The sequence below is a fragment of the Protopterus annectens genome, chromosome 8.part0, assembly GCF_019279795.1.
Source record: "Protopterus annectens isolate FY-2018-M chromosome 8.part0, PAN1.0, whole genome shotgun sequence".
In the NCBI taxonomy this organism is placed as follows: domain Eukaryota; kingdom Metazoa; phylum Chordata; order Ceratodontiformes; family Protopteridae; genus Protopterus; species Protopterus annectens.
Window position 1 is genome coordinate 1,368,626,303 of NC_056741.1, and position 27,312 is coordinate 1,368,653,614.

The window sequence follows — 27,312 nt, forward strand, 5'->3', positions numbered from 1 at the left end:
TGTAGAACTACGAAAAAAAAAGTACAGTTGACTGAAAATCAGCTGATTGAATGTACAAGCTTTTCTGCTGTGTGAAATCGCAGTGCAGTGAGAATCAGTGAATTTACAAAAAAAGCAATTTTTTTTTTTCGAATCTTTGTGATTCGATATATTGTGTGTTTGAATCTTTTTGACTCAAAACAGTTTTGAGTGTGTAACAGTCATTCAAAGTTTTGATACTTTGCCCAGCTGTTATACACTCATTAAACTATAGTTAATCCCCAGAAAATGAAAAATATTTTATACATCTTTTCCAAGTTTGCATTTTGTTTTCTACTGGGCAGTGAACTCAGATTTTAAATTTTCTGTGTTTAAATATTTTAAAATGCAAAACTAAATTCTGGCAAATGAAGCAGACACATTTGTATACACCTGCACGTAAACACACACACACGCACGCACACGCACACACATGCACACACACGCACACACACACACACACACACACACACACACACACACACACACACACACACGTCTGAGCTTATGTCAGTGGCTGTTTTGCAACTCCATGTTAATTTTGCCAGCCTGATTACAGTGTGCTAAATACAATCCCCATCCCTTGTCAGTTGCATAATGCACACCACCCCATGAGACACAGTGATATTGCAACCCCCATGAACATAAACAAACAATATTTATATCTAGCAGTTCAGCATGCTCTGTGCCATACTGCAGTCAATCAGGTTGTATCCACGAGGCAGCGTTTCGTATACTGAGGAAAATTATGGTAAAATGATCATGTTTCGTACTCTCCATTTCAGTGTTGAGGTCGGATACCACAGATTCCTAGATTCTGTCAGATTCATTTTAGAGTTTTTTTTCCTTAAGCAGCCTTTAGATACAGTGATAGCCTGCAGACTCATGACTAAGAAAGAAATTCAGTCTTACTCATCAACTTTGTTTTTCACGCATTCTTTCAACACACCCTGAATGGACAAGAAAGTAGAGTACTAACTGTGGAATTTATGCTTCAGTAAAGACAGGGGTCTGAGGCCCTAGAAACCGTGTGGTTATGGATACTCTAAGATGCATTTCAGAGCTTTGCCCACTCTTTTGATCCATTGATGGCCTGAACAAAAAACAAATGTAAGGAAAGAAATTCAGTCATTTATTTTTTCAAGGACGAAATGCATTCTGTTTGATCAAATAGCAGTTCACAATAATCTGACAAAAAACTGCTTGCAAGAATGCATAAATAATATCTGGGTATGGTGCCCCCCCAAAAAAATATATAGTCACCTTCTGCATATCCCTTCTGTGTTCGATTGGAATGAAAGTCAAGATATGAATGGCCACAGACATGTATGTCAAGTGGCTGCTGTCAAATGCATATACAACATGCCTTCTCGTGCCTGCCTCCCAAAAGCAGCCACTTACTGTGTACCATTCTGATGTCAGACTGGCATGAAACTGAAATAGCAAATACAACACAGTAATATAGTTTAAACTGCTAATGTCACATGTATGTAAAACAGTATGTCTTCTTTCCGCTATCCCTAAAAGGTAACCACCTGTATACACATCTGATGTTTGATTGTGAGGAAAGTGAAAAAAATATGATCATAGTAGTGTATTTCAGCATGCTACTTCTAAACAGTACACTGTCCCTAGACAAGCTATAGTGACCTACCCTGCACACCTCTGAGGTAAGATAAAGGAATAATGACTACTCTGTCCCCTGCCCAATCACAAAGTATGGCAACCCTCCATCCACATCTCTGAGGTTTACAGGGAAAGTTAAAAAAATAATGACTACACAAGCAACCTTTTCTGCATACATCTGAGGTTTGATTGTGAGGAAAATTAAAGAAGTAATTAAAGACCACAGTGGCCAGCTACAGCGACCTTCTCTGCTCACCTCCAGGCAGGGCTGGTTGTAGATTAGATGTGATTCAGGTAAAGGGAACTACTAAGCCTGTGTCAAAATCCACTTACAAAGGCTGGGGTGTAGTGGCCAGTAGCCCCTCAGAATCTCTGAGGTTCTGGATCTTCTGTGTTGCATTTTATGCATTATTTTTGAAAGATAATGACTTTCTAACTGTTTCATTGTTTTCTTTCTGCTGCCCAGAAGAGTTATGATTATATATCCACCTGACAATAATGTCTGTGCCCAAAAGCAGATTTAAAATTGATGTTATTGGTGCTATTATTTAACACACACTCTGGTATTTCCCAGACAAGCCGGGTCTGTTACAAGTTGTGCTGAGATTTGAAATATGCACACATATATTGATACTGCAACTGGCAAATCATGTATATCAGAAAATGTACAAACACTCACACACTCACATGCTACGTGCTTACCTGCACGCAGATTAGAGGAATGACAGTGCACCTGCGTCATGTCTTTGGGGTGTGGGAGGACACCAGTGCTAGTGATTAAACCAACAGGACAAGCAAGTTCTACACAGAAGAAGCCACAGCCAAGAACTCAACCAGAACTATGCACAGTCAGATTGCAAGGCTACTAACTGCTCCATTGTATCAATGATAAGATACTTCCACACGTCTTGCTCTTCCTGGATCACCAAAGATTGTTGTTTATCATGTGGAATGTTGATGCTTGTGATGGAAAGGGAAAGCAATTATAGCAAACCTGTTAGTTACATAGCTATGTTAACACCATCCTTTATAGTGGAAGAATGTTATGTGTTTTCTTTGAGTCCACTCTCTCTCACTATATAGCTTCACACCATGTTTGCCTTTGCCACACTTGACTCATTCTACTGTTTGCTTGAGTTGAGGAGTAATAAGCACTCTTATGTATTTGTTCTCCACAGACTTCTGTAGATTAATTTCCCTTGTCTGTTGTTACGCAGGATTCTACCTTCCTACAGTGCATCATTTATACTTTTTATATTACATTCTGGCTGCATTCTCTCTTTCCACTTTTACACTTTAGGAAAACTCCACCTTAGAACTCAGAAATGTGTTTTTTTTTCCATTGTGTCTTTGTTTTCTGAGTTGTTTTAATACTTCAAAATCACTCCAAGTGCTTATTTTACAGTTTTAATGCATTTCCCACAAAATGGCAGATGATGGGGCCTGCTTTGGTAATGTGATCTTATTTTCTTGCTTTCATTCCTTTTTCCAAGAATACATTTCAGTTCCTCTTTACATATATATATATATATATATATATATATATATATATATATATATATATATGCTAGACATAAGGAAGTGGTGTTGTTTTCTTATGCCATTAAGATCGAATCGCAGGACTGTGAAGCACTATCATCTAAACACACCTTCTCTAATAGAGCTACTTCTATGTTTCCCCTGACTGAGCCACAGTTATGTGTCTGTCAAAGCTTGTTCTATGCTATAAATAGCTGTTAGCTACTTCCAGCAAAAGAAAGAAGGTAAATAGCAGGCTTTTGTAAAGGGATTTTCTATAGTTCTAAAACAAAGAATTGACAGACCTTTCCCCACACTGTCATGCTGAGGTACGAAAACTTTCACTGCAGTAAATGAGCCTTGCTGTACATTTACAGGTGACAAGTAGTAGGACTCCAAACTACGTCTGTCTGGTACTTCCCAATGCCTTTAGTGGGAAATCTTTTCTCTCATGAATGATGCAGAATTAAAATGTGCTTTACTACTTCCTTAATTATTTCTGTCATGTTCACCCCCTTTTTTTACTATTTCAATATTTTTTCATACTTCGGTAACCAAGAAAGTGAACTGGTCCCAGGACCAATTCAGTCACAACTCAGGCTACATTGGCAAAGATAATAACAAGAAGAAATAAATGCACTTAGCAATACAAAGAAAAAAAATACTTACATAAAGACATTGACAAAGACTGCATGTGCAGCACATAGCCAAGTGTGAAAGTGAGTAAGTAAAACATTAAGTAACATTTATTAGAAAGTATACATTGATAATGCTTAACTCTACTCTAGTAAGTAGAAAACCTTAAGTTTATTATAAGTAATGAATTGTATGCACCCATATTGCACACACACACACACACACACACACACACACACACACACACACACATATATATAGTATGTTGTATTAGTGTTACGTGTTTGTGTGTGTGTGTGTGTGTGTGTGTGTGTGTGTATATATATATATATATATATATAATGTGTGTGTGTGTGTGTGTGTGTGTGTGTGTGTGTGTGTGTGTGTGTGTGTGTGTGTGTGTGTGTGTGTGTGCGCGCGCTTGCTCACATTTAAACACAGTTAAGTATTTCTTTCCTTTTCTTAATGTTTTTAATGCAAGAGCACATTGTAAACATATGTTAAAGTAAATTCAGCTGTATGTTATGGTTGTCATCAATGGTCTCATTTCCTTTGTGGACTACAAAATGCTCAAGCACTCTAACAATGTAAGGACTGACTCAAAGTCAGTGGGAATCTGTTACCATGGATCTACATGTACCAGATATCCTCTGAGAGGATGTCACAAAAAAGCATAAAATAACTTTTTATGAGCATTATCAGTGCACCTAGTTGATAGGGTTGCCACTTGTCTCTCTTTCTGCAGTTCTGTCCTGTGTGTATGGTGGGGTGCAGGCTTGAAAATGATAAATGTGTTGATATTTTCTGACTTTTCTCTAAATGTCACAGAACTCTTTGATACTGCATTTAAGTTATCTTAACATGTAAACTATTATAAATAACCAACATTTAAAGCTTAGTATTTCAATACTGTGTTGTTGCTTATGTAAATTTGTCAGAAGAGGTGACAACTGCCTTTAAACCCCTGACTGATCTAATTGCTTTATTTTGCTGTAAAAAGGGAGTGTTAAGTCCTCCTTCTCTCTGCAATAAAAACAGTGGAAAACAGTTCCACAGCTTTCTGTCTTGTTTTGATGTTCCTGACATTAGCAGGAATGATTGCCTAAGACTGGCAGCAGTACATGACAAGGTAAACTACAGATTTAACTGTGTCTATGATATGTCATGCAGGCAGAGACAAATTCCTCTGCAAAGTATGTGAGAAGTTTAGCTTAAAAAAGGAGGTGGGCTTTTCCTTCCTTTGATGCAAGGAAATAAAAGTTTTAAAAAGTACAAGCAGGTTTGGTTTCTTTCACCCTCACAATACTAAAACCATATTGTAGGGAGAAAAAAAATGCAGGAGAGGGCATAGTTTTCCTTAAAGCTACTTCCCTTATTTCCCTGACTGCTACCCTAGCTTTTTATTTTTGTTTATTATTCAGTAGATAGATCACCACTGCATACTTCTTTCCTAGTCATATAACACAAAATTTGACAAGGAGGAACAAACCCCATGCAGAGATGTGTCAGTGACTTTTATTTCCCTACGCTTGGTCTCATCATTTTCAGAATGCTTGCTTCTTACTTTCCTCTAGTCTTGATTGCTTGCAACTTTGTGACTCATTTTCAGCCGTCTCATTCAGTAATTTATTACTGTGTGAAGTCAGGTTTTTATTTCATTTTTTTACTGTTTTGGGGTTGGTTTGCATATACACAAGTGTATCAGGTTTCTTGTCTTTCATACAAATAATATAGAACATCAAAAAGGTTTTCTGCCGAGATTGTAGTAGCAGTAAATGTTTGATGATTCTGTTATAATACAAGTCTTTTGCTATCGGCTTGTGAGTTTGTATTGCTTCTCATAAGTGAATACAGAGTATTGATGATATTGTAAATATATGCATGTAAATAAATATCAGTAGACATCAGTTGTAGGTTATTCAGTTTTGCCAGGATACAATATCTGTTAACCATGTGACCAAACTTGTCTGGTGGTGTACGAATTAGCACACTGGTAGTACATAGAGCCTTCCTTTTTAATACTATTCAACATAGTGCAAGTATGAAGTGTTACATTTCTAAAGATGTTTAATTTTCACAGACTTGGTACTACAGAAAGAGTTTGTCTCTTTGAGACATCTGTGCTTTGTTTTTTCATGTGATCAAACTGCTCAACTCCTTGGCAAGGCTTTTCATTGGGTTGCAAGGATGCATAAATCAGGGTACGTCACTACAGCTTGTCTAGGGACAGTGTACTGTATTGAAGTTACACGGAATACATTACCATGATAATTGTTTTCACTTACCTCACAATCAAATATCAGTTGTGAACTATATCACAACAGAATACAGAAGCATAAAAAACAAGGACAATCTGTAAAGACTTCCATTATTAAAAAGGTTAGTAATGAATATGTTGAGGTATCTTTAACATCTGTAGTGGTGTAGTTTGGGGACGTTTCCCCGGACACCAGGTGAGAGAAGCTAACAGATAATCACTGAAGGTGGTAAACATGTTGGGTGGTGGTGTGATTTTCTCATGTGCAGCACACAATCAGCTGGGGCATCTCAAAGATATGAGTAAATAATAGTAGCTGCTCTCTGAGGATAGCTTCAAGTCAATGTTAAAATCCACCAGAGATACAGGTTCTTTCTTAATATTTGATGTTACCCACCAAAGGAAGTCTCCATTAGTGTCAAAGGGAGAGTCAAAAGCCCTGTACAGACAGGCTGGATTAGTTCTTTTAATACTGTTAGAAGACAGACAACTGGTGTCTGCTAAAATAAATAAAAACTGTGTTGCCAAGAAAGTACACTGCAGTCTGTCTTTACATACAAGATAAACTGATCCTGCCCCCTTATGAAGTCAGTGTTATTTATGCCGGTTATATCCAGGGGCAGAGATTTCTTTGTCATTGGCAAAGGACATGATCCATACACCACTAGGACAGTTTTTCACTTTGTTAGTGGGTAACACATTTGCTGCTTAAGTGATTCAAAAAGAGAACTTAATTTTGTTGCTTAGTCATCTGCTTCCCCCACAAAGTATTCTTTTATCTCCACAATTTTTAAGTTTGCTTTTCCCTTTTCTTCTGGTAACCAAGTTCCATGTACCTGCGCTTTCATTTTTAGAAAAAGTACACAACTGTATTAGGTTCCCTTTTTGTGTTTGTGTGTGTGTGTGTGTGTGTGTGTGTGTGTGTGTGTGTGTGTGTGTGTGTGTGTGTGTGTGTGTGTGTGTGTGTGTGTGTGTGTGTGTGTGTGTGTACGCACCAAATGAATGTTATTGTCTCAAAATACTGCCTCCTCATATTTCTGGACTGTATCTGTCATACTGCAATGGCCTGCTGTCCCCGATTGTAATCTATTTTTCAGAGTGGACTCTAGAGTGGGTCAGACCAAGATACCAACTCATAGCTCTGACCAGAAGAGGAGAAGATTAATGCCATAAAAACATTTTATTTTACTTTTTAAACAGTTAATGCCCGCTAGGATCTACTAGGCACCAGTACCAATTTCCAGGGCTAATGTGGGACCACAGGTGTGATATACACAATATTTCTAATCTTAGCTCAAGAGCAGCAAAACTATAATCCAAATTGTAAATCAGCTTTGTAAGTGCTAAGGCCCAGAGATTAAGAACATTGGCCTAAGCAGCACTGGTTAGAAAAAGAGAAAGTCAGTGCCCTAAAGAGATCAAGAAAACTTGCAAGTAAACCATCTACTATAGTGGAATCAAAGTAATTTCATCAGGATGAAATTATCTTATGGCCGAAATTCTAAGCCACATTGAGGTAGGGATGAGGACAGGACAGTAAACATAGTTTACATTAAAGTTATTATGTCAAGGTGTGTGTGTGCATGCACACAAGTGTGTGTGTAATGTCAGTAAAGAGAGAAAGTGCCCAACAATATCTAAGCCTTCTAAGTCTGATCTCCGTACCTCCTAAATGGAAATTCAGCATCTGTTACCACATAATGCACCCCCAATCATCTGTGAAAGCAGGAAATTGTTTCTGTGCAGCCCTTCCAACTTTATCAGAAAGAATACACTGTTCGGAGCTATAATTTTGTTCTCTGTCACACTATATTTTATTTAAAAGTTTATTAAAATTATTAAAAAAATACATACTTTATACTGCAACAATTTTCAAAAGAAGAATAGTAAGCCCTTCTGAGCTTCACCTTTTTGTGCCTAAGAACCTGTCATGTAACCAGTGAACTACACCAACATCATAAGATTTTTAAAGAAATGCTGTAAAATAGGTGTACATAAGAATGCCAGAGAATGATTCCCTGAACAGTAAGTGTATGAGTGAATTCCCAAAAAGTTAGTTTCCCAAAAGGACACAGTAATGAATGCAGAAACAAGGACAGCTGTCTTTTTATCTTTCTTTAAGATACAATGATCACAAAACTGATTATTTAAAAATGGCACAGGATACTTCAGGGAGATGACAGCCCCTCCTACCACAGAAAAAATAAAACTTTCAATGTCTCTGTATTCTTCCATGGTTGATGATGTTTCCTTTTGGAAAATGGTAGATTCAGTGTTGTCTTTTCCATCTGGATTCAACCTGTGGGTTATCAGATACAACTCGGATTTGAGACCGGCCATATACCATAGACTTCAGCCTGTCAAGCTCCCCCTCCTATACCCATAATCTCTCACTCCTCAGGACTACCTTAGATCTCATTTGTTTTCATTCCTGGACAGCAGTGTGGTCAGTTGCTCGGCCAAGGTGTATCCTTTTACTACTGCTTAAAAATATTTAGAGTGGGTTTTCCTAGGTCCTCTACCCTTTTCATTGTTAGTGTGATTTTTTTTAATTAGTATGTGCAGTGTTTAGATAGGTAGAATAAGTTAGAATAGATTTTATAATTAGCATTCATTTTTAGTTGGCTTTTCCTGCCTAGTATGTTTACTCTTAGAGTTAGTGTTTGAAGCTTTCTTGCTTTTCTGTATTGGACTTAGAGATTCAAGTTTCCTTAATTTATATCCTTAACTTTCTTTTTGTGTGCTTAGCTACTGGTTTGCTAGGTCTTTATGTTTATCTGTATTAGATATGGAAAAGGAGTTTAAAAATGTGTTGCTTGTGAGCACAAGCTCCCCTCACAGGAAGCAAATGACTGGGTCTTGTATTGTTTAGGGGCTGCCCATCTAGATCCCCTTTGTGCCATTTGTGAAGGCTCTGGCACCCACGCAGTTAGTGAGAGGCAGGTCAAGCTGCTCCTGAAGGGATTCTTACCAGCTGGCGATTCAGTTTCAGCTTCTTCCAGCAAGGGGGAGAAATCTAATTGTGGTTACAATTAGGGCATCAAGGACACCAAAGCAGCCAAGGGAGACCAAAAGCATTTGGCTCCCCTCGTCTTTATCTGGTCCACTGGATCCGAAAGACCTAAGACCCTTGGCTCCCTCGGCATATTTGGTTCCATTGACAGCTCCAACTCCTCTGAGACAATCATCTTCAATGCCAATAGTGGGAAAGGCTATGTCTCCCACTATTAGTGCCCTTATCCCCTTCTTTTCCAAGGGTGTGGCTTCAGGGAAGATTTTTTCTCTTCTCCCTGTCTACCCTGTGGGAATCCTTGCTAGAATCATCCCTGTCTCCACACCAGATCAGAGCTTCTCCAGTTCAGAACCAGTCTTTGGAGTACTCATACAGTAGGTGAGATTCCAAACCTCCTTCGATGGCTTTATTTGCTCAGTTATCCTGGTGAGTCAGGAGTTTAAAATCTGCAGATTTTGAGCAGCTGATTCCATTGTTTTTACAGGTGCAAATGCAGTTAGGACTTATCCTCTTGGCTTTGGACCCTTGACCCGAATCTTCAGCTCCTTTGCACTGGCTTCCTCCATCAGGCCCAATAGTTCTCAGGTCATTGGATCTGGTTACCTTTCCTTTCTTGTGGTCAGATCTGATGGCTTGGCTAATTTCAGCTCCTACCCCTTCCTTGATTTCCTTGACTGTAGCTGCATCGGAGTCCAGTGGGCCTCAGAGCCAAAACATCGAGATGGGGTGTCTGGATCATGTTCAGCGATTCCTGTTTTATGGTCATCCGTCCTACTCAGGGCCTCTACTCTGGATAGCATGGCTCTGGTTTTGGCATCAAGGTCAGGCCGGGGTGGCCATAGGGTCCGGTACATCCTTGGGATCTTGAGATCCTTAGTCTACTGGTTCCAGTCAGCCTGCTTCAGTTTCTGCCTTTGACATTGTGCACAGGACATTCTCAATCTAGGAGAAGGTATGGTCAGGTACAACAGGTGTCCCCCTCTTTGACATTTGCACCTTTACCTGCTCCAGGACAGCTCACCCAAGGTGGTCTCCCATCTGCTCTCCCTTTAGGCCCTCCAGCCTCTTCTGTTTACCCCCAGACTCTCTGGGGTGGGAAGTTTGGGGTAAAAGACAGTGCAAGAGGAAGCACCTGCATTCTCCTGAAGAATCCCTCATCAAGAATAATGGCCTTGAGGAAGGAGAGGGGTTCTTCCTTCAGCGATCTTTTGGAGATGCTTCACCAGTATGGAAGCTGGACTGCTGAAACCCCATCTCTGTAGAAGTTGGTGTTTCTAGAGGCCTTCAGGGTGGGCCCATCAACACCCTGGATGATTCCCCCTCCAGACGTACTTATTGACCTGGCTTCCCAGATTTTATGGAAGGAGCTTGATGTGGTGGAACCAGTCTCTAAGAAGCCAGACAAGATTCTTGCCACTCCCAAGGATCAGCAGCACTGAAGTAAAGGTCCTGCTGTGGATGCTATTGAGGCAGTGGCCACTAAAAAGGACATCTTGGAATAGGCTTCCTCAGTTCATCCCATGAACAGGGAATCTTGAACATTGGACCAAATGGGGAAGTGATCCTATGCCTCAACCACTTTCACACTCTGGGGTTTTACCTATCTCATTCACTTGACCAGACTGCAGTGTGACACTGTGTCAGAAGTGTCAAGAGTAATTAAGGCTCAGCACAGTCCAAAGTCTCAGAAGACTTTGAAGACTCAGAAATCCATTTTACAGTCTATTGCTAATGCTGATGGCATTTCTTAAGCTGCTGGTGCCGGCATTACCATGGATTGTCAAACTTGGATGAGGCTGCGTAATTTTGTGGACTGTTTCAAGGAATTCTTTATTAATACTCCCTTTGATAGCTTTTCTCTTTATGTGCCTAAGGTTAAGGACACTTTGACCAGAAATAAGCAGTACAGGAAGACGCTGTTTGTCATGGGACTACATTCTGATACCACTCAATTCACCTTCTCTCAGAACCAGAAGGGGGAAAATGTCTCTTTTTAGGAAAGATCAGCAGTCTTTCCATGAAGTTCCTTCTGATCCCCCCCCCCCCCCGCAGCAGGGGAGGTAACCATAAAGGATGCCACGCTTGCTGCAGGATTGGTCCTCAGAATCAGGGTTTCTCTGAGCCTTCTCAGGGAGGCAATTTCAGAAACCCTAAAGGGTTTCCCAGCTGTCCAGATCTGGAGGCAGTTGGGGGTCATTTGGCTCTACACCCCAAAGTTTGGGAGGCCATCAGCTCAGATGCATGGGTGTTAAGAGTCATATCCAGAGGCTATACAGTTCCATTTCTGGAAACTCCAGATTTAAATCCCAAATATCTCCCAGGCAAGCCACCCCATCAGAGAAGGGATGCAGCTATCAAAATTCAAAAGCTGTTAGAAAACTGAGCAATCCGAGAAGTTCCACTAGACCAATCTGTCTCTGGGGATTATTGGTTCTTTTTGATTCCAAAGAAGTACAAGGACCTAATGCCAGTTTTGGATTTGAATAGACTGAAACAGTTTGTAAATCAGACCAAGTTCTGGATGGTCAAGGTACAGTCCATTCTACGTCTGTTGAGGAAGGATTACTGGATGTGTTAGTTTGACCTAAATGATTCCTACCATCATATAAAGATTTCAAGGTGTTCAAAGAGGTTTCTACACTCTGTCTTGGAACCAGTCATTACTGACTCCGAGTGCTGCACTTTAGGTCACCACAGCCCCCCCCCCCCCCAGGTATTCACCAAGTGCATGGCAGTCATGGCAGCAGGGGTTCCATGTCTTTCCTTATCTGGAAGATTGTTTCTTACTGCTTCCACAACAGCATCATTAATTAAAGCCAGAGACACCTTAGACCAGTTGTGCAGCTCCTTGGGAATCACAATCAGTGATCAGAAGTCCAGCCTTCTTCCTGTGCATTTGATAGAGGTCAATGGTGGCCACGTGAACACAGTTTCGCAAACCTCCAACTTGGCATGTTCACAAACTATTGGGACACATGGAGGCTGTCATCATCTTGGTACCCCTAGTGAGGTACGTCATGATGGTTCTACAGTGGACATTGGAGGTGCAGTGGTTTATCTGACACATCTGATAGAGTTTCCTGTTGTGATAACAAAGGTCTGTTGGAATCAAATCAAGTGGTGGTTGAAGTTTCCATTGGTGTCCACCGGGAGACCATTCATTTTTCCCCCTACTCTGGGATTGGTCATGGTGAATGCCTTGCTTCTTGGGGGGGGGGCATTTCTAACTGAGGACTGTACAGGGGACCTGGTCCATTACTGAGGTCAACTTTCACATGAATGTCTTGGAGATGAGAGTGGTCCTCCTTGCTTTGCAGACTTTTCAGGGCATTCTTCAAGAGTGTGATTTTGGTCACCCAGGGATGACCTTCTGTATGCTTTCTTCTGTATACCTATCCCCCAGCTCCACTGATAATAATATTTCTTCAGAAGCCAGCCCATTACAAAGCAACTGTAATCCTCATTGCCACCTTTTGGCCCCATCAGGTGTGGTTCTCCTTCTTTTAGCCTCTTCTGAAATACACTCCTTGGGTCCTGGATCCCATTCAAGATCTGATCTCTTACTGTTGGGTCTGCACATGACCAACCTTTAAACTCTCAAGTTAACCACATGGTTTCTCCAATTGCTGTGATGGTATGGAATCCCAAGCTTTCAGATAGAGTAGTGCATATTTTGTCCTCTACAAAAGTTGTCTATGCATAGGGTGTATGCCAGTAAGTGGAATCATTTTGTGTATTGGGCTATCTGTACAGGTTTGCATCCTTTTTCAGCTCCTTTAGAGGTAATTTTAGGCTTCATAGTGAAGTTGCTTCACTCTGGTTCCATTTATTCTACTATTAAGATGAAATTGGCAGCTATCCCTAATTGCCACATTGGTAGGAACAAAACGCCTTTAGCTGCTATCAAGATTTCAAAGGCTTTCCTTAAGGGAGCCTTTGTATTGCATCTTCCAGTCTGGGACCCTGTCCCCCATGGAATTTGTCTTTCATGCTTCAGGTGTTAGCTGTACCACATTTCGAACTTCTGCTATGGTCGATTTGAAGTTTTTATCTTGGAAGACCTTATTTTTCATAGCAGTTACTTCTGCCAAGCAGGTGTCTGAGTTGCAAGTCCTCTCATCAGTGCCTCCATACCTGTTTTTTTCATAAAGGTAGGGTTTCCCTCTGCAAGGATCCTTCTTTTCTTCCTAAACTGGCTATGGAGAATAATTTGAACAACTCCATTCATTTACCTGTGTTTTTCCTGAGTTTTCCAACAAAGGTGAATACTTGCTGCATTCCATTGACATTCATTGACAATTGTGGTTTTATTTGGACAGAACAACATTTTTCATAAAGTCCAAACTGTTGTTTGTTTCCTTCTCCAAAGCCCAGTTGGGCATGACACTGTCTAAGGTTACTCTCTCCAAGTGACTGTCTGATTATATTTCTTTTGAGTAAGTTTGAAAGAAAGCCCTTGCATGGTAAACAAAGGTGATTCTTCTAAAGCTATGGCTACTTCTCAAGCATTTTTCTCCATAGTTGTGTCGGATGAGGTTTGTTCAACTGCTGCTTGGTCAGGCCCGCACACCTTTGTGTTCCATTACAAATTGGACATTCAGTTGAGGTCCAGAACTGATGGCTCCACCATATTGACCAATATCCTTCTGTTAGACCTCCTTAGAGTTTTACGTGGCTGGGGACTCTATCCCACAGACTGAATCCAGACAAAAAAGACAACATCAGATATGAAAGTTTTGTACGTATCATAACTATAGATCCGTGTTGTCTCTTTCCATCTGGTCCAATCTTCCCTCCCTCTTGTCCCCGCCATTATGGCGAGCCTCTTGATTGTGGGGAGACTGAGTTGTTTTTCCTCCTGTGTTGAGGTTCTTAATTTTTCCCTTTGATACTGAGCATTGTCATTGTGGATGGTATATGGCAAACTTTCTTTTCGGTAGTCCTGAAGAGTATGGGTGGAGGAGGTGGAGCTTAATTATATATGGCCGGTCTTGGATCCAAGTTGGATCCACTAACCCACAGGTTTAACCAGAGGGAAAGAGATAACACGGGTGTATTGTTATAGTAAGCACATGACTTTCATTTTTAGAGACTTCGTGCTTTAATGTGATTTACAGAATTGTGAGCTTTTAAATATTTGTATAACCTTTTAAAAAGAGAAATTTGTTTTCTCTTTGTTCTTTTCTGCTCTCAAATATGAACATTTGAAATCTGCAAAAATAAATTAATAATATCAGCTAAATTTGTTAGATTTATAGAGTATAAAAGACATCTAAGAAGAAAGATAATCCATACAAAGTGCACCTAGAAAAAGTCCACATTCAGTAGTCATAGTTTGCAATATCTCTCAATTGTCCAGAAGTTTGCAGAATGTTCATGTTTTTGACCCATATTTCTGATAAGCTTCTTATAAACTTTGTGGTTTTCTGGCAAATCATTGAGGAGTAAAGTCACTAAATAATGCCCAATATTTGAGTTTCAGACTTCATATTCTTCAGAAAATGCACATTATGTAAACCTGTTGTTATAGCAACTTTCTGAAGTTATAAAAAGAGTGGGCTGGATTTGTAAAGGTTACTGTGAGATGTGCAGAAGGTCTACACTTTGCAGTAATCATTTGCAGTTCAGAGATAGTCTTGTAAGATGCTTTTGCACAAAAGCATGCAATACCATCTCAGTCTGTCTGTGCAACTGTACTTCTTGCTGATGAGGCAGTCAAGGGGAATTTGCTAATTAGCCATGTGCTCTTCCCCCTGTAAAGTCTACAACATTGTGTGGGTGGAACCACTAGCCACCAGCAATATGCTTGAGTGGCACTTATAATGGAGATTGTGGATTGTGGGCAGAGCCAGATCCAGCACTAGGTGACCCAGGCAGTTGCCTAGTCCCCATTGGCTTGAGGACCCACCACTGATTTGGGGGCCCACAAAATTTACATTTCTTCTTTACGAATGCACTCTCCATGCATTACATTTCTCCTTTTAAGGACACACACAGAGTATGTTCATGGTAGCGTGTGTGCGTGCATACATTAGAGAGGTTTCTGTTTGGACATGCATTATGAAGAAGTGAGAGTTGCCTTTCTGTTCAAAGCAAGTGAGCATTAGATTTTTTATGGAGAAGTACAAGGTGTGTGTGTGTGTGTGTGTGTGTGTGTGTGTGTGTGTGTGTGTGTGTGTGTGTGTGTGTGTGTGTGTGTGTGTGTATCTGTGTAAACTGCCCCAGTTAAGCATGGCAGGTTGGTTAACTTATTCAGGCTCAAACCCTGTACCTTGCTTACAGGATATTAGAGCCAGAATCCTCTACATCAACCACCAATCTGTCAGCAACAAATGTATTTTCAAGGACTGTTGACTTTCTGTGCATTTTGTAGGACTGTTGAGTTTATGTGCATTTTCAAAGAATATTGACTTTCTGAGCATTTTCAAAGAGTGCTGAATTTCTGTGCATTTTCAAGGAATGTTGAGTTTCAGTGCATTTTCATGGAATTTTGAATTTCTTTGCATTTTCAAGAACTGTTGAATTTTTAGAGAATGGCAGTTCATTGTTGCTCATGCTAAGTCTGTCTTCAGTGTGCAACTGTTTTGTTCAGCAATGGCCATCATCTATGTTTGTGTTATCAAATTTGAAAGCAGCGTTAGTAGCACAACGGGTAGCATACTTGCCTTTGGTGCAAAAGGCTGTGTGTTCCATTCCTACATTGTGTCAATGAAGTGCTTAAATTGGAGTGCCCTTCAAGGGGGGATGAGGATGCTGCACTTCTGTGGATGAGATGCCTAGTAACTATGAACCTGCTGCCAGTTTGACAGCTACTCCCTATTGCAGTGCTACCAGCTTACCAACTTTTTTTTAACGGTAACATGGGCAATTTATTCTTCAAGGGGACTGGGCACTGAATTTGTACATTAAGCACTGAAATGTAAAGTTGTTTGCTAGCAGCAACCTCTTCATTAGTTTTAGATCTCTTTAATATGGAATTATTAAGACGAATTTTACTTCTGTAGAGAATGTGTATATTGACTGATACTGGTGGATTGTAATGACAGAAATCTGAGTGGCCTTTTGTGGTTGACATTTTCTGTAATGGGTAGTTTTGTTAATATTGGTTCATATGTTTTGTTTCATTGCTTAATAGAAAAATGTTCAAACCTACAAATTTAAACACACTCTAACATGTGTTGCCATATTATACAAGGAGTATAATTTAATACAATCAGAATCAAAGAACATGTGCATGTATGCATGGTCCTACAAATGTGTGAAGGGACCTATGGAATGAAAACAGCCCAAAGGTAAACTTAATCTGCCACTGACCTGATGCGTTTCCTTTGGATGTGGGTTTCAATGCTGTTTCAAAGAATGTGAGTTTCAAGGGCAGATAAGTGTACTGTTCATGCTAAGTCTGTTTATATTGTGAGACTGTATTGTTTTGCTTAGAAAATGGCTATCAATGTTTGTGCTATAAAATTTGAAATAAATATCTCTAATAATTGTAGAAGTAAGGAAAAAAATAGTATGCACATTGACAGGTTTGACCAGTGTTTATGGTAACTGGGGAGAAATAGCCAAGTAATGGGACACTGGAATGTCTGGGGGGTTGCTGCCAGGGGGAGGCTGATCCATTGCCCTGCCTAGGGCACTATTTCACCATGGTCTGGCTCTCTGTGGAGGAGAAACTAGATACCTATTATATCTTGTGCCTTAATGGCACTTCAATAGTATGGGGACACCAGGGATAATTACCTCATGCCTTAATGGCATATTAACTGTACCATGATCTGGGGAAACACTAGCTAGCAGAAATAACACATATATCTCATGTCTTAATGGCGTATTGACTGTACCGTGATTGATCAAAACACTAGCCAGCAGAAATAACACATATATCGCATGCCATAATGGCATATTAATTGTACTGTGATTGGGAAAAACACTAGCCAGCAGAAATAACACATGTATGTCATGCCTTAATGGCATATTAACGGTGCCATGATCAGGAGAAACACTAGCCAGCAGAAATAACACATATATCGCATGCCTTAATAGCATATTAACAATAAGGGAATTGGGGGAAACACCAGACAGCACAGAATACTTAGCAGGAAATAACAAGGGGGGATTCTAATATCTGACATTAAGTGTGTGACTGCAGTTTTATGTGACTTACTTGTTCAGAAAAGGGAGACATCAAGGATATTCAGACAACTCAGGGACAGGCATGGTGAGTGTGTGTGTGTGTGTGTGTGTGTGTGTGTGTGTGTGTGTGTGTGTGTGTGTGTGTGTGTGTGTGTGTGTGTGTGTGTGTGTGTGTGTGTGTGTGTGTGTGTGTGTGTGTGTGTGTGTGTGCGTGTGTGTGCGTGTGTGTGCGTGTGTGTGTGTGTGTGTGTGTGTGTGTGTGTGTGTGTGTGTGTGTGCGTGTGTGTTCATGCTTACTCTGTGTGGGAGAGTGACTGTTGGGGAGGTTGCCTTTGTTTCCACTATTCACCTGCCAACTCCATTAACTGCAGCAGCAAGTTCTGATCTGTACTTCATGGTAGTTAAAGTGATTCAGAGACATGCAAACTAGCTCATAATAAGATCTTTCCTCATTGTGGCTAATATGTCTCTGATTTGCCAAAACAAGGCCTTTTTAACTGCAGGACATATGGCTCGTGCTGCAGCTTTTAATGAATCACCAGAGATTTTTAAAATCTGTTCCTGATTATGGGCCTTTGTTTTGCCCCCCCCCCCCCCACAACACAGACACTATTTTTGGCTTTGTCGACAATCACAGATAAAACCAGTAATGTAAAGAAAACGAACACTGGTCGATGAAACTGGATACAAAGTTTAATTAGCACTTTCGTCTGTAGTTACACTTGAATTCTTCAGATTAAAACAGGAATTATTCATACATCACTTCCTTTTATAGCCAGGCTAAGTCACATGTCATTAAAGCAAAATGCACCTAAAAATCACTGTTGCAACCCACCTAGTGATATAGGGGTTGATGCCTAGCTAAGTGAGTTTTTAAATGATTCCTGAGTGGGAAATGGTATCAAAGGCCTTGGCCAGATCAAGGTAGGCTGTATGAACTACCTTGCCTTCATCCACAGCTCTGGTGACAAACTCAAAGAAGTTGACCAAGTTGAGCAGGCATGATCTACCCTTCACAAAACCAAACTGTGTGGGATCCAGAATTTGGAGATTCCCTATATCCTTGTTTATTAGGTCCGTGATGATGTGTTGCATAACCTTGCATATCAAACTTGTCAGGCTAATGGGACGATAGTTCCCAGGGTCCGTAGTCGCTCCTCCTCCTTTGTGGTTAGGGATGACTATAGCAGTGTGCCATTCAGTAGGGACAGACCCTGAGGTGAGGCTGTGATTGAACAGGGCCCACAGGTGAGGTGCCAGTTCACTCTGTAGTTCATATAGAACACAGCCAGGGATATTTTCAGGTCCCATAGAAGCTGTATTCTTGGCCTTGGACAGTGCTGTTTTAACCTGTGCAGCAGTAATACTGGGTGCCTGGCAATCTACTGGTGTTGCTGTGATTGGTCATTTGGGGGGGGGGGGTAAAGTTGGCACTGAATCTGTCAGCCAGTATATTGGCAATATCTGTTGGCTTGGTATAGGAGGTACCATTGTGCAGTAGCTCAGACCAAATCTTTACATAACTATAGAAGGCCTTGTGGTTGTCTTTACTATCTGCTGCAATTCTGTTTTCATAGCTAGCTTTGGAGGATTTGATGAGGGATCTCAACTTTTTGTTGAGGCTGATAAGGGAGTTTTTCCAGTCTTGGGACTTCACCTTATTCCACTTCCGAGACCACCACATTGGCTTTCTTTTTTTGGAGGAGAGTGTCTTGGTTCTATTGGGTATGGCGAGATCCATGCATTTGTGTACGAGTTCGTACAGTGCATTGGTGTATGATTCGGTGGTCATGCAACTATTCTCCATGTGCATGGGTGCCGTGAAGTTAACCCCCTCTGTTTTTAGGAGCCCAAAGTTAGCTTTGGAGAAGTTTTTCATGGTGGTTACCTTTGGGGGGAGGTGTAATATGTGGATTTCCAAGGTGATTAGTTTGTGGTTGGATCTAACCAGGGAGGAGTTGACTATTGGTGTAGAGCAACAGTCGCCCATGTTAGTAATGACCAGGTCAAGGATGTTGCTTCCTCTAGTGGGGGTAAGAACGAGCTGGTCCAGTGCATTGGAATTAATGAATTCCAAGAAACGCTGGGCAAGTGTATTGGTACATGAGTAGTTTTTCCAGTTAATGGAGGGGTAGTTGAAGTCACCCAGTATGAGAGTGTTAGGTTGGACCCTAATATTCTCCAGGGTTCTTAGGAACATGGAGTGTGAGTCTTGGGACATGGTTGGGGACCTATAACAGTCTACAACCTGAATTGCTGTCTTACCCAGTATTAGTTGCACCTGAAGTATCTTTGATGCATTATGTTAGGCTACCAGTCTGGAGGGGTGCGCATCTTTTATGAATATGGAAACACCACCACCTTTGGAGCTTCGGTCCAAGTTCTGAGGCCAAAAGGTCTGGAATGAGTTATAGCCTTGTAGTGCAGGGGTGCTTTCTGCTGACTTGAACCAGGTCTCTGTTACAGCACAAATGTCGATGTTCTCCATTTTAAGGAGTGCTCCGAGCGAGTGCATTTTGAGAATTAGACTTCTAGCATTGAGCAGCATGACCCTCAGACTGCATTTTGTTTGTAGCTGTTACAGTGGTAATTTGGTCTTTGGAACACCACCTAAAAAAGGCACTATAGGGGTGGCAAGAGCCTTGGCCAGTATCTGTAATCCCAGGGGTGACAGATGCAGGCCATCTCTGGCAAAGCATCGAGGTCTATTAATCATGTCATCCCAGGCAGACAGATACTGGATCCCCTTAGAATGACACCAGACATTTAGCCAATTGTTGAAATCAATCATTTTCTGCTTGTACTGTGGTATCATTCTGGGTGATGGTAGGATGCTGCTCAGGGCTAGGGTCATACCCACCTGGGCTACATAGTCCGAGAGTTCCTCCATGTCTCTCTTCATGTAGTCCAGGGAGGTACGTCTCAGGTCATTCACACCCACATGTACAGTAAACAATTTAGTAATATAAATGAGTGTAGTAGTCACATTAATTCAACAAGCTTCCTAGGTTATAGGAGTTTACTCTGAATAAACACATCTCATTTAATCAACTGCAATTATTTGACTCCAAAACATCTAAAACCTTGAGACTTTGATATGTAAATCAGCGACACTCCTAAGGTCACAAAACACTAATTTTTTTTCAAGGGGGCAAGCCCACCCTGTAGCCTGTGATGTGGTTCAAGCCCTCATACCTCTAAACTATCTATCTATCTATCTATCTATCTATCTATCTATCTAGATAGACTGATCGATCATCTGCAAAACTGCACAAACTTTGAGAACAGGGAAAAGTGATAAAAATGCACCACTACAAGACTCCAGTGACAAAGTCCTGAGCATTAGTCAACTGGTCATTAACAAACCATGCAATTCTCAGGTTTTATATATAATATAAAAGAATGGAATATCCTGAATACAGAGATCAACTTATGATAATGCATGTAGAATGCATTTTTGCTTTTGTTTCTTTTTTAGCCTAGAGTATGTTGAATGACCACAAGTGACCCTTTTCAGGCATGTGCTAAGCCGAAAATGTAATAGATGGGATAATTAACACTGCAAGTGATACACTAGCTATATTACATTTTGAATTACAGTTTCTGTCTTCTTGGGCTAGTTGCGATGGTTTAAAGTCCTGTGATAATTGGTGCAGGCTGTAGGTGTGCGTCAGGGTTCAGCTCTGAGCTTACTTCTGTTCATACTAGTGAAGGACTATATTAGCAAACAGGACAGAGGGAGACAGATCAGCAAAGCTGTTGTATGCCGATGATGTGACATTACAAGCAGACTCTAAACAGGAACTTCATCAAATAGGGGAATAGAATGCAAAACTGAAGGCACATGGGCTGAAAATGATTGCAGACAAGAACAGTTGTCATGGAAGCAAGCAGGGGAATCGGAAGAAGCTGAAAGTTGAAACAGATGAGTTGTAGTTGAAAAGAGAAGTCTGAGTGAGGAGGTCAAAGCTAGAATCAGAGGGGCTGCTTTCAATTGGCATAGAGTGTTTGGGTAATGTGTGACAAAAGAATGCCGAAGAAGCTGAAAAAATAAGGTATACAAAACAGTAATGGAACCAGTACTACTGTATTGTATAGAAGTGAAGGCAGTGAAGGCAGAGCATCAGAGGAAGCTAGATGTGATGGAGATGACGTGTCTGAGATAGGTGGAAGAGTAAACACTGTTAGACAGATGAAGAAATAATGACATCAGAGCAGAAGCTAAACTAACTCTAATTTGCAGCGAAGGTCAAAGAGAATAGATGCAGTAGCTCAGTCACATGTGCAAGAAAGCAGAAGGCAATTTGGTGAAGAGGATTTGGGAGAGACAGGATGAAAGCAAGAGGAAACCAGGACATCCAGCAAAGAGATGGATGGATTGTGTGACAGAAAACCTGCAATAGTCAGGCGTGACTCTAGAAGAAAGTAAGAGAGTGGCACTGAATTGCGAGAGATGTAAACAGTTCATACTGCACCCTGACCCCATGTAGAAAAATATTTCAGAAGAAGAGGCTTGATGATTATGATGATGATGTCTTGGGCTAGTACTAGAGATTTTCTGTGCATAGAATTGCATTTGTTTTGTTCTAAGGTTTGTTAATGTATATTATTTATAAATTGTTCTGCTTCACAGTTCTGGGAGCTGCAGGTTCAGTCCTGACCTCTGATTACTGTTGGTAGAGTATGAATGCCCTCTTCTGAGTGTTCTCCAGTTTTCTTCTGGCTCCCAAAACATGCTGGTTGGCTGGCTAGTGTAAATTATCCACGTACATTGAATTTACCCTTGCCCTTGTGATCTACCCAGGTCATGACAGAAAAGTATGCATAAAGACCAGTTCACGTACCCTGTTAACAAACAAATAAATAAAATATGGTAACAGAATAAGGTGGAAGCACGGTAGAGGCACATTCACAGCAAGTGAAAGTTAAGCTGTATTTTGACTACTTAATGTTTCTGGAAGAAGTTTGTTTTAGCGCTTTGTGCTTGGAAATATCTTCCCAACTCGTGTAAGAGTTTCACTACTTCTGAGAGCTTGCAGACACTCCAAACTCCTGACGGACATGACAGCTTCCCTTCATAATAATTTCTGCTTAAGAAGAGGATTTTCTCACATAGCAGTTGTGTATCATTGTTCCTCGACCATTTGCCATCTGTCTTTGACAGAAAGCCAAGTCATTTGACAGGAGCTGTTACAGTGGTAATCTTGGAATACTGCTTTTAGTCTGAAATGCAGATGTGAATGGAATATCCTTTCACTTTGTCTGAGGTATAGCCAACAAATGCCCAATGTTCCAGGAAGCAAAGCACAGCAGCTCTGCCAGTAATTTAAGAATCTGTTTAGTTTGCAACACAAAATCAAGTACAAAAAGAGCTAAGATGTAGCAAATGAAATTCATGGCACTTTACACAGGAAATGGCCTTTTGACAGAAATCTCATTTTACATGTTGTTCCTGTAACACGTACACTGGAGATGGAGACAATTTCTGACTGCAAAACAGAAAAAAAAAAATTTGCACTGGACTTTCAGTATATATTGGTAATTCTGTTTATGTGGGCAACAAGAAACAAAAACTGAAAGATGGGATATCAGAATAGCTCAGAGCATCAAAAAAGAAAGATAAAGTACTTGCTGTAGCAATACCTGATACTGGTGGAGGGTAAAGGATCACTGCAAAATTTAATAAAGCAAAATGGAGTGCTACGAATGGCATTAAATATACTGATCCCAAGGTTATTGCCAATATCCTGGCAGATCGATTCAGTGCAAACTTCACTCCCCTCTCACCCCCTAAAGGGCCCATCTCAATACCGAAAGATTGTCAAATTCCGGTAATAACGGCCACGCAGGTAAAAAATGCACTCCCCAAAGCTAGGAATACAGTATCCATGGAACTAGACGACATCCCAGGCTGTGTACTACATGAACTACAAAATGAACTGGCACCTCACCTAAGTGTCATGTTTAATCATAGCCTCACCTCAGGCTTCGTGCCCACTGAGTGGCACACAGCTACAGTTATCCCACTCCACAAGGGGGGATCCACCTTGGATCCCGGGAACTACCGCTCCATCAGTCTGACAAGCCTGATCTGCAAGACCATGGAACGTATTATCATGGAGCTTATAAACAAAGACATTGGCAACCTTCAAACACTGGACCCCACGCAGTTTGGGATCATGAAGAGCCGATCTTGTTTCCTGAACCTGATTGACTTCTTCGAATCAGTCTCCAGAGTCGTGGACAAGGGTAAGGTAGTCCACACAGCTTATCTGGACCTCGCCAAGGCCTTCAACACCATCTCCCACTCTGGAATCATAGATGAACTTAATAAGCTGGGCATTAATCCCTACATCACTCGATGGGTTGCCAACTGGCTTACTGACAGAACCCCAGACTGTAAAAGTGGCCAACTCCAAATTTAGATCCAGACAAGTGACAAGTGGAGTACCTGGTTCAGTCCTAGGACTGCTCTTGTTTGGCATCTACTTCTCTGAAGTACAGGCCAACACTAAGGGACTCTGGCTAACAAAGTTTGCAGATGACTGCAAACTGGGAGCCATTATTGAATCCCCAAATGATGTGGGTATTCTACAAAAGGGCCTTACAGAAACAGATGCTTGGTGCTAGAGCCATGGGCTCAAGCTCAATGCCAAGAAATGTATAGTTATCACCTTTGGGAAAAAACACATACCCGTGAATTACCACATAGGTGGCAGTACACTAAACACCGAAAGTGTGATAAGAGACTTAGGGACACATGTAGACAGCGGTCTCACCTTCGATAACCACATCGCCACAACAGTCAGGAAATTCTTCTATGTGGCACACCTCATCACTAAGGGCTTTTCATCCAGAAAAAAGGACATCATTGTCCCACTGTACTCATCCCTCATTAGACCCATTATAGAATACAACGCCCCATTTGGTATGTACCTCTCAAGACATCTGCAACAACTGGAAAGGCTGCAGAAATAACTCACTAAAAGAATCACAGACCTAAAGCAGATGCGCTATGCTGACCTTCTAAAAAAACTCTACCTGTAGTCTGTCGCATATCGTGTACTCAGAGGCAATCTCTGTTTAACATACAAGGCCATGTCAAACCCAGAGCTGTTGGACATGCTACACTTAAAGAAATCCCAATCCCTCAGAGACACACGCTCCAGGGATCTAAACTTTGTCATCACAATGAACAAAACATGCTTGAGGGATAGGTTCCTGACCCAGAGACTCCCCAGACTCTGGAATAGACTGCCCATACATGTCAAGCAGAGCACCTCTTTGGCCCTCTTCAAAAGGAACCTTGATGACTGGATGGAAGATAGGAAATTCACCCCAGGGATCACATCAGTCGCCCTGCTAGACAGGGGTACAGGGACGTAAATACTGTGGGAAGAAGTAGCCAGGGAATTGTTATGGCTAGGCTTGTATAGGCCTTAGGGCCGATAGCCTAGTACCAACCTATGAACCTATGACTAAAGATTTCGGCAGTCATGTGGATGACAGACTGTGGCTTTAGTTTTGCTTGCTTGTTGTTTCATTTAGTTGTCTTGGAATATCACATAACATATGGCACTAAATGCTCCCCAGTCAGTTGCACAATCATGTCCTTACTTTAAGTCGTATAAAGCTTGTGTATTAACTGCAGTGGAGATCACAATTACAAAATAAAAATAAACGCAGTACTTAATTGATAAGAATACTAGTATATCTTAATTATTTTAAAAGACTGATTCTTTTACTAATCCTCCTTACGCAGTGATTGTCCTGTAGCACCCCTCCTTATTCCCAGGATGAAACCATGCCTTTTGCCATCATGCTACTGAACCTAATCCTCAGAGTGTCTTTCTTTTTTATGTGTGTGTGTGTGTGTGTGTGTGTGTGTGTGTGTGTGTGTGTGTGTGTGTGTGTGTGTGTGTGTGTGTGTGTGTATGTGTGTGTGTATGTATATGTATATTATAATATGAAACCAAGACAAAAGGACAAAAACTGAGTATAAAACTGAAAGGAAATGAAATAAATTAATCTATCTCATCTTTATTACAGATTGAGCAACGTGGACAAAACCAATAATGGCCATTAATGCAAATGATGAAGACCGAAGGTAGCACCCTACTGCCAAATTGATGCTTAGAGGCTGGCTGTTCTATCCTTTGTGCTCTTCAGTTTGACTCTGGTTCAATTTCATGACCATACTCTGTCAAGCTGTAATATGTACATGTCAGTGTGTAACGTTAATCTCTTATAAGTAGATATCGTTGGTGATGACAGTGAGGGTGATGATGGTGACTGATACTGATAACGTAGAGGTAGTTATCATCCATTCATTTGCTTTTGTTGTTAGTTAACACATTGTGCATATCTGTATTTAAAGGGTAATATATGTATGTATACACTTTAAAATTGTTTTTTACTGCCGTTGCTGGTGTGGTTTCCTACTGCCATCAGCATTCTCTACAAAAATGCATTTTAATCCCTCAAGCATTTTTTTTTTGAAAAATTAAATGGTTAGATGAGTCTATGTCGATCCCATGATGTTTTGGCAGAAAAGCAAAGCTGGGACTATAAACTCAAAAATGAATATGTCAAGCATACATTTCTGAAGACTGACATCTGTGTATTTTTTCATGTTTTATGAATCATTTTTTTATTAAAATGTTTAGCTAGGCTTTTGAAGTGTGATATTACGTCATACAACTGGAATCATACCTTGTTTTTAAAAGGAAATATCAAGTTTTGTAATACAAGCAGCAGTGAGTTGATAGACACATTTTAGATGCTCTGCAGATCAAGTTGATATGTATAATTTCAACATCTTCTCTGTCAGTAATCCCAGATCCACACAGAGCTTTATAATTGTGATGTTTAACAGTTGAGCTGCACTCATAATCTCAGTTTTTAGAAGAGAAAACTGAAGCTCTAGGCTAGGAGTTATGGAAATCACCTCTTAATTAAAGCTGAGTTCATTAAGATTTAACAAACGAGTCAGGCAAGGTATATCCTTGTTCACCCTTACTGCCAACACTGCATCAATACTAACCCATGTTGAGTATTACAGAGAGCATTTTAGAGACTTGAACAAGGATATGGGTGGTTAATAAGAGATACACAATTATATAGTCCCTGTAAGCCAGTTAATTAACATAGAATGCCCACTTAGAAACTATCCAGCAATTTTTTTTTCTGCATAAAATGGGAGATCTGCTGTTAAAAAATGAGGTTCTATTTCCTCTGCCCTGCTATACTGCAGCCAGAATATAGCCCAGTTCTTTTTCTTTTTGGCTGTCCCATGTTATGTTTCTTGTCTCTTCAAAATCTTCCTGTCAGTAAAGTAGCTTTAGTCCATGTGTGTGTGTGTGTGTTAATGTGTGTGCATAACAATAACATAATCCATGTGCATATTTACTGTAATAATAACAATGCAAATAAGAGTAATAATAGTAAAAACACAACCATTCTTGTCTGTGTAGAGGTTTGTCATGTCGTATGTGTTATCTCTACTCTGTGCAATCAATAAAAGACTTTAAACTGTGCTGCTGTAATTGGAAAAAGCCACTGTAACTTTGTGTTGTGTGAATTACTGTCAAGAAATGATAAAATAAGTCTATTAGTATATAAATAAATTACTTTATAACCAAGTATGTTTCTGTCATTATTTGAAGTACCTGAGTAGTATAGTTTCCTCAGTTCTTGTACTGCTGGCTGATCTATATGTTGTTATAAAACCACAAATTGAAGATACTGCTTCTGAGACAAGCCTGGACAGTTATAAGAGAGTGATGCTCTGTTTTTGACAAGTGTATGCTTAAACAAAAGCAGTTCATGTTTTTGTTAACTTTTATGGCCCTGTCACTCTGCACAACCATCAGGTCTTGCTTCCTCTATTGTCTCATTGGTTCCTAGCTTAGTAGTAGTGACACTGGGAAGTAGGTGCAGAAGCTAGAAAATGCTGCAGTAGCCTTCTGTTGTTAGCTAGAAAGAACAGTGTGATGCCCTCGTTGCCATGTTTCATTGAGGGTACAGGCCATTCCTCAGTGAGGGTACATGCTTACTTACAGCCATGCTGTTTGGTTACTTTGCAGGCATTCTTCAGCAGGATTGTGTT

General features: G+C 40.6%; 1 protein-coding gene across 2 annotated transcripts in view; it reads left to right on the plus strand.

The window, feature by feature from the left end:
- The window catches only part of LOC122809436 (FXYD domain-containing ion transport regulator 6-like), a 624,090-nt gene extending 597,245 nt beyond the window's left edge, over positions 1 to 26,845 (plus strand). For both annotated transcript variants that reach the window (XM_044080947.1, XM_044080949.1), the window contains exon 9: positions 25,254 to 26,845. The gene's annotated coding sequence lies outside the window, so the exon portion shown is untranslated. The remainder of the gene's footprint in view (positions 1 to 25,253) is intronic.
- Positions 26,846 to 27,312: the final 467 nt, after the last annotated feature.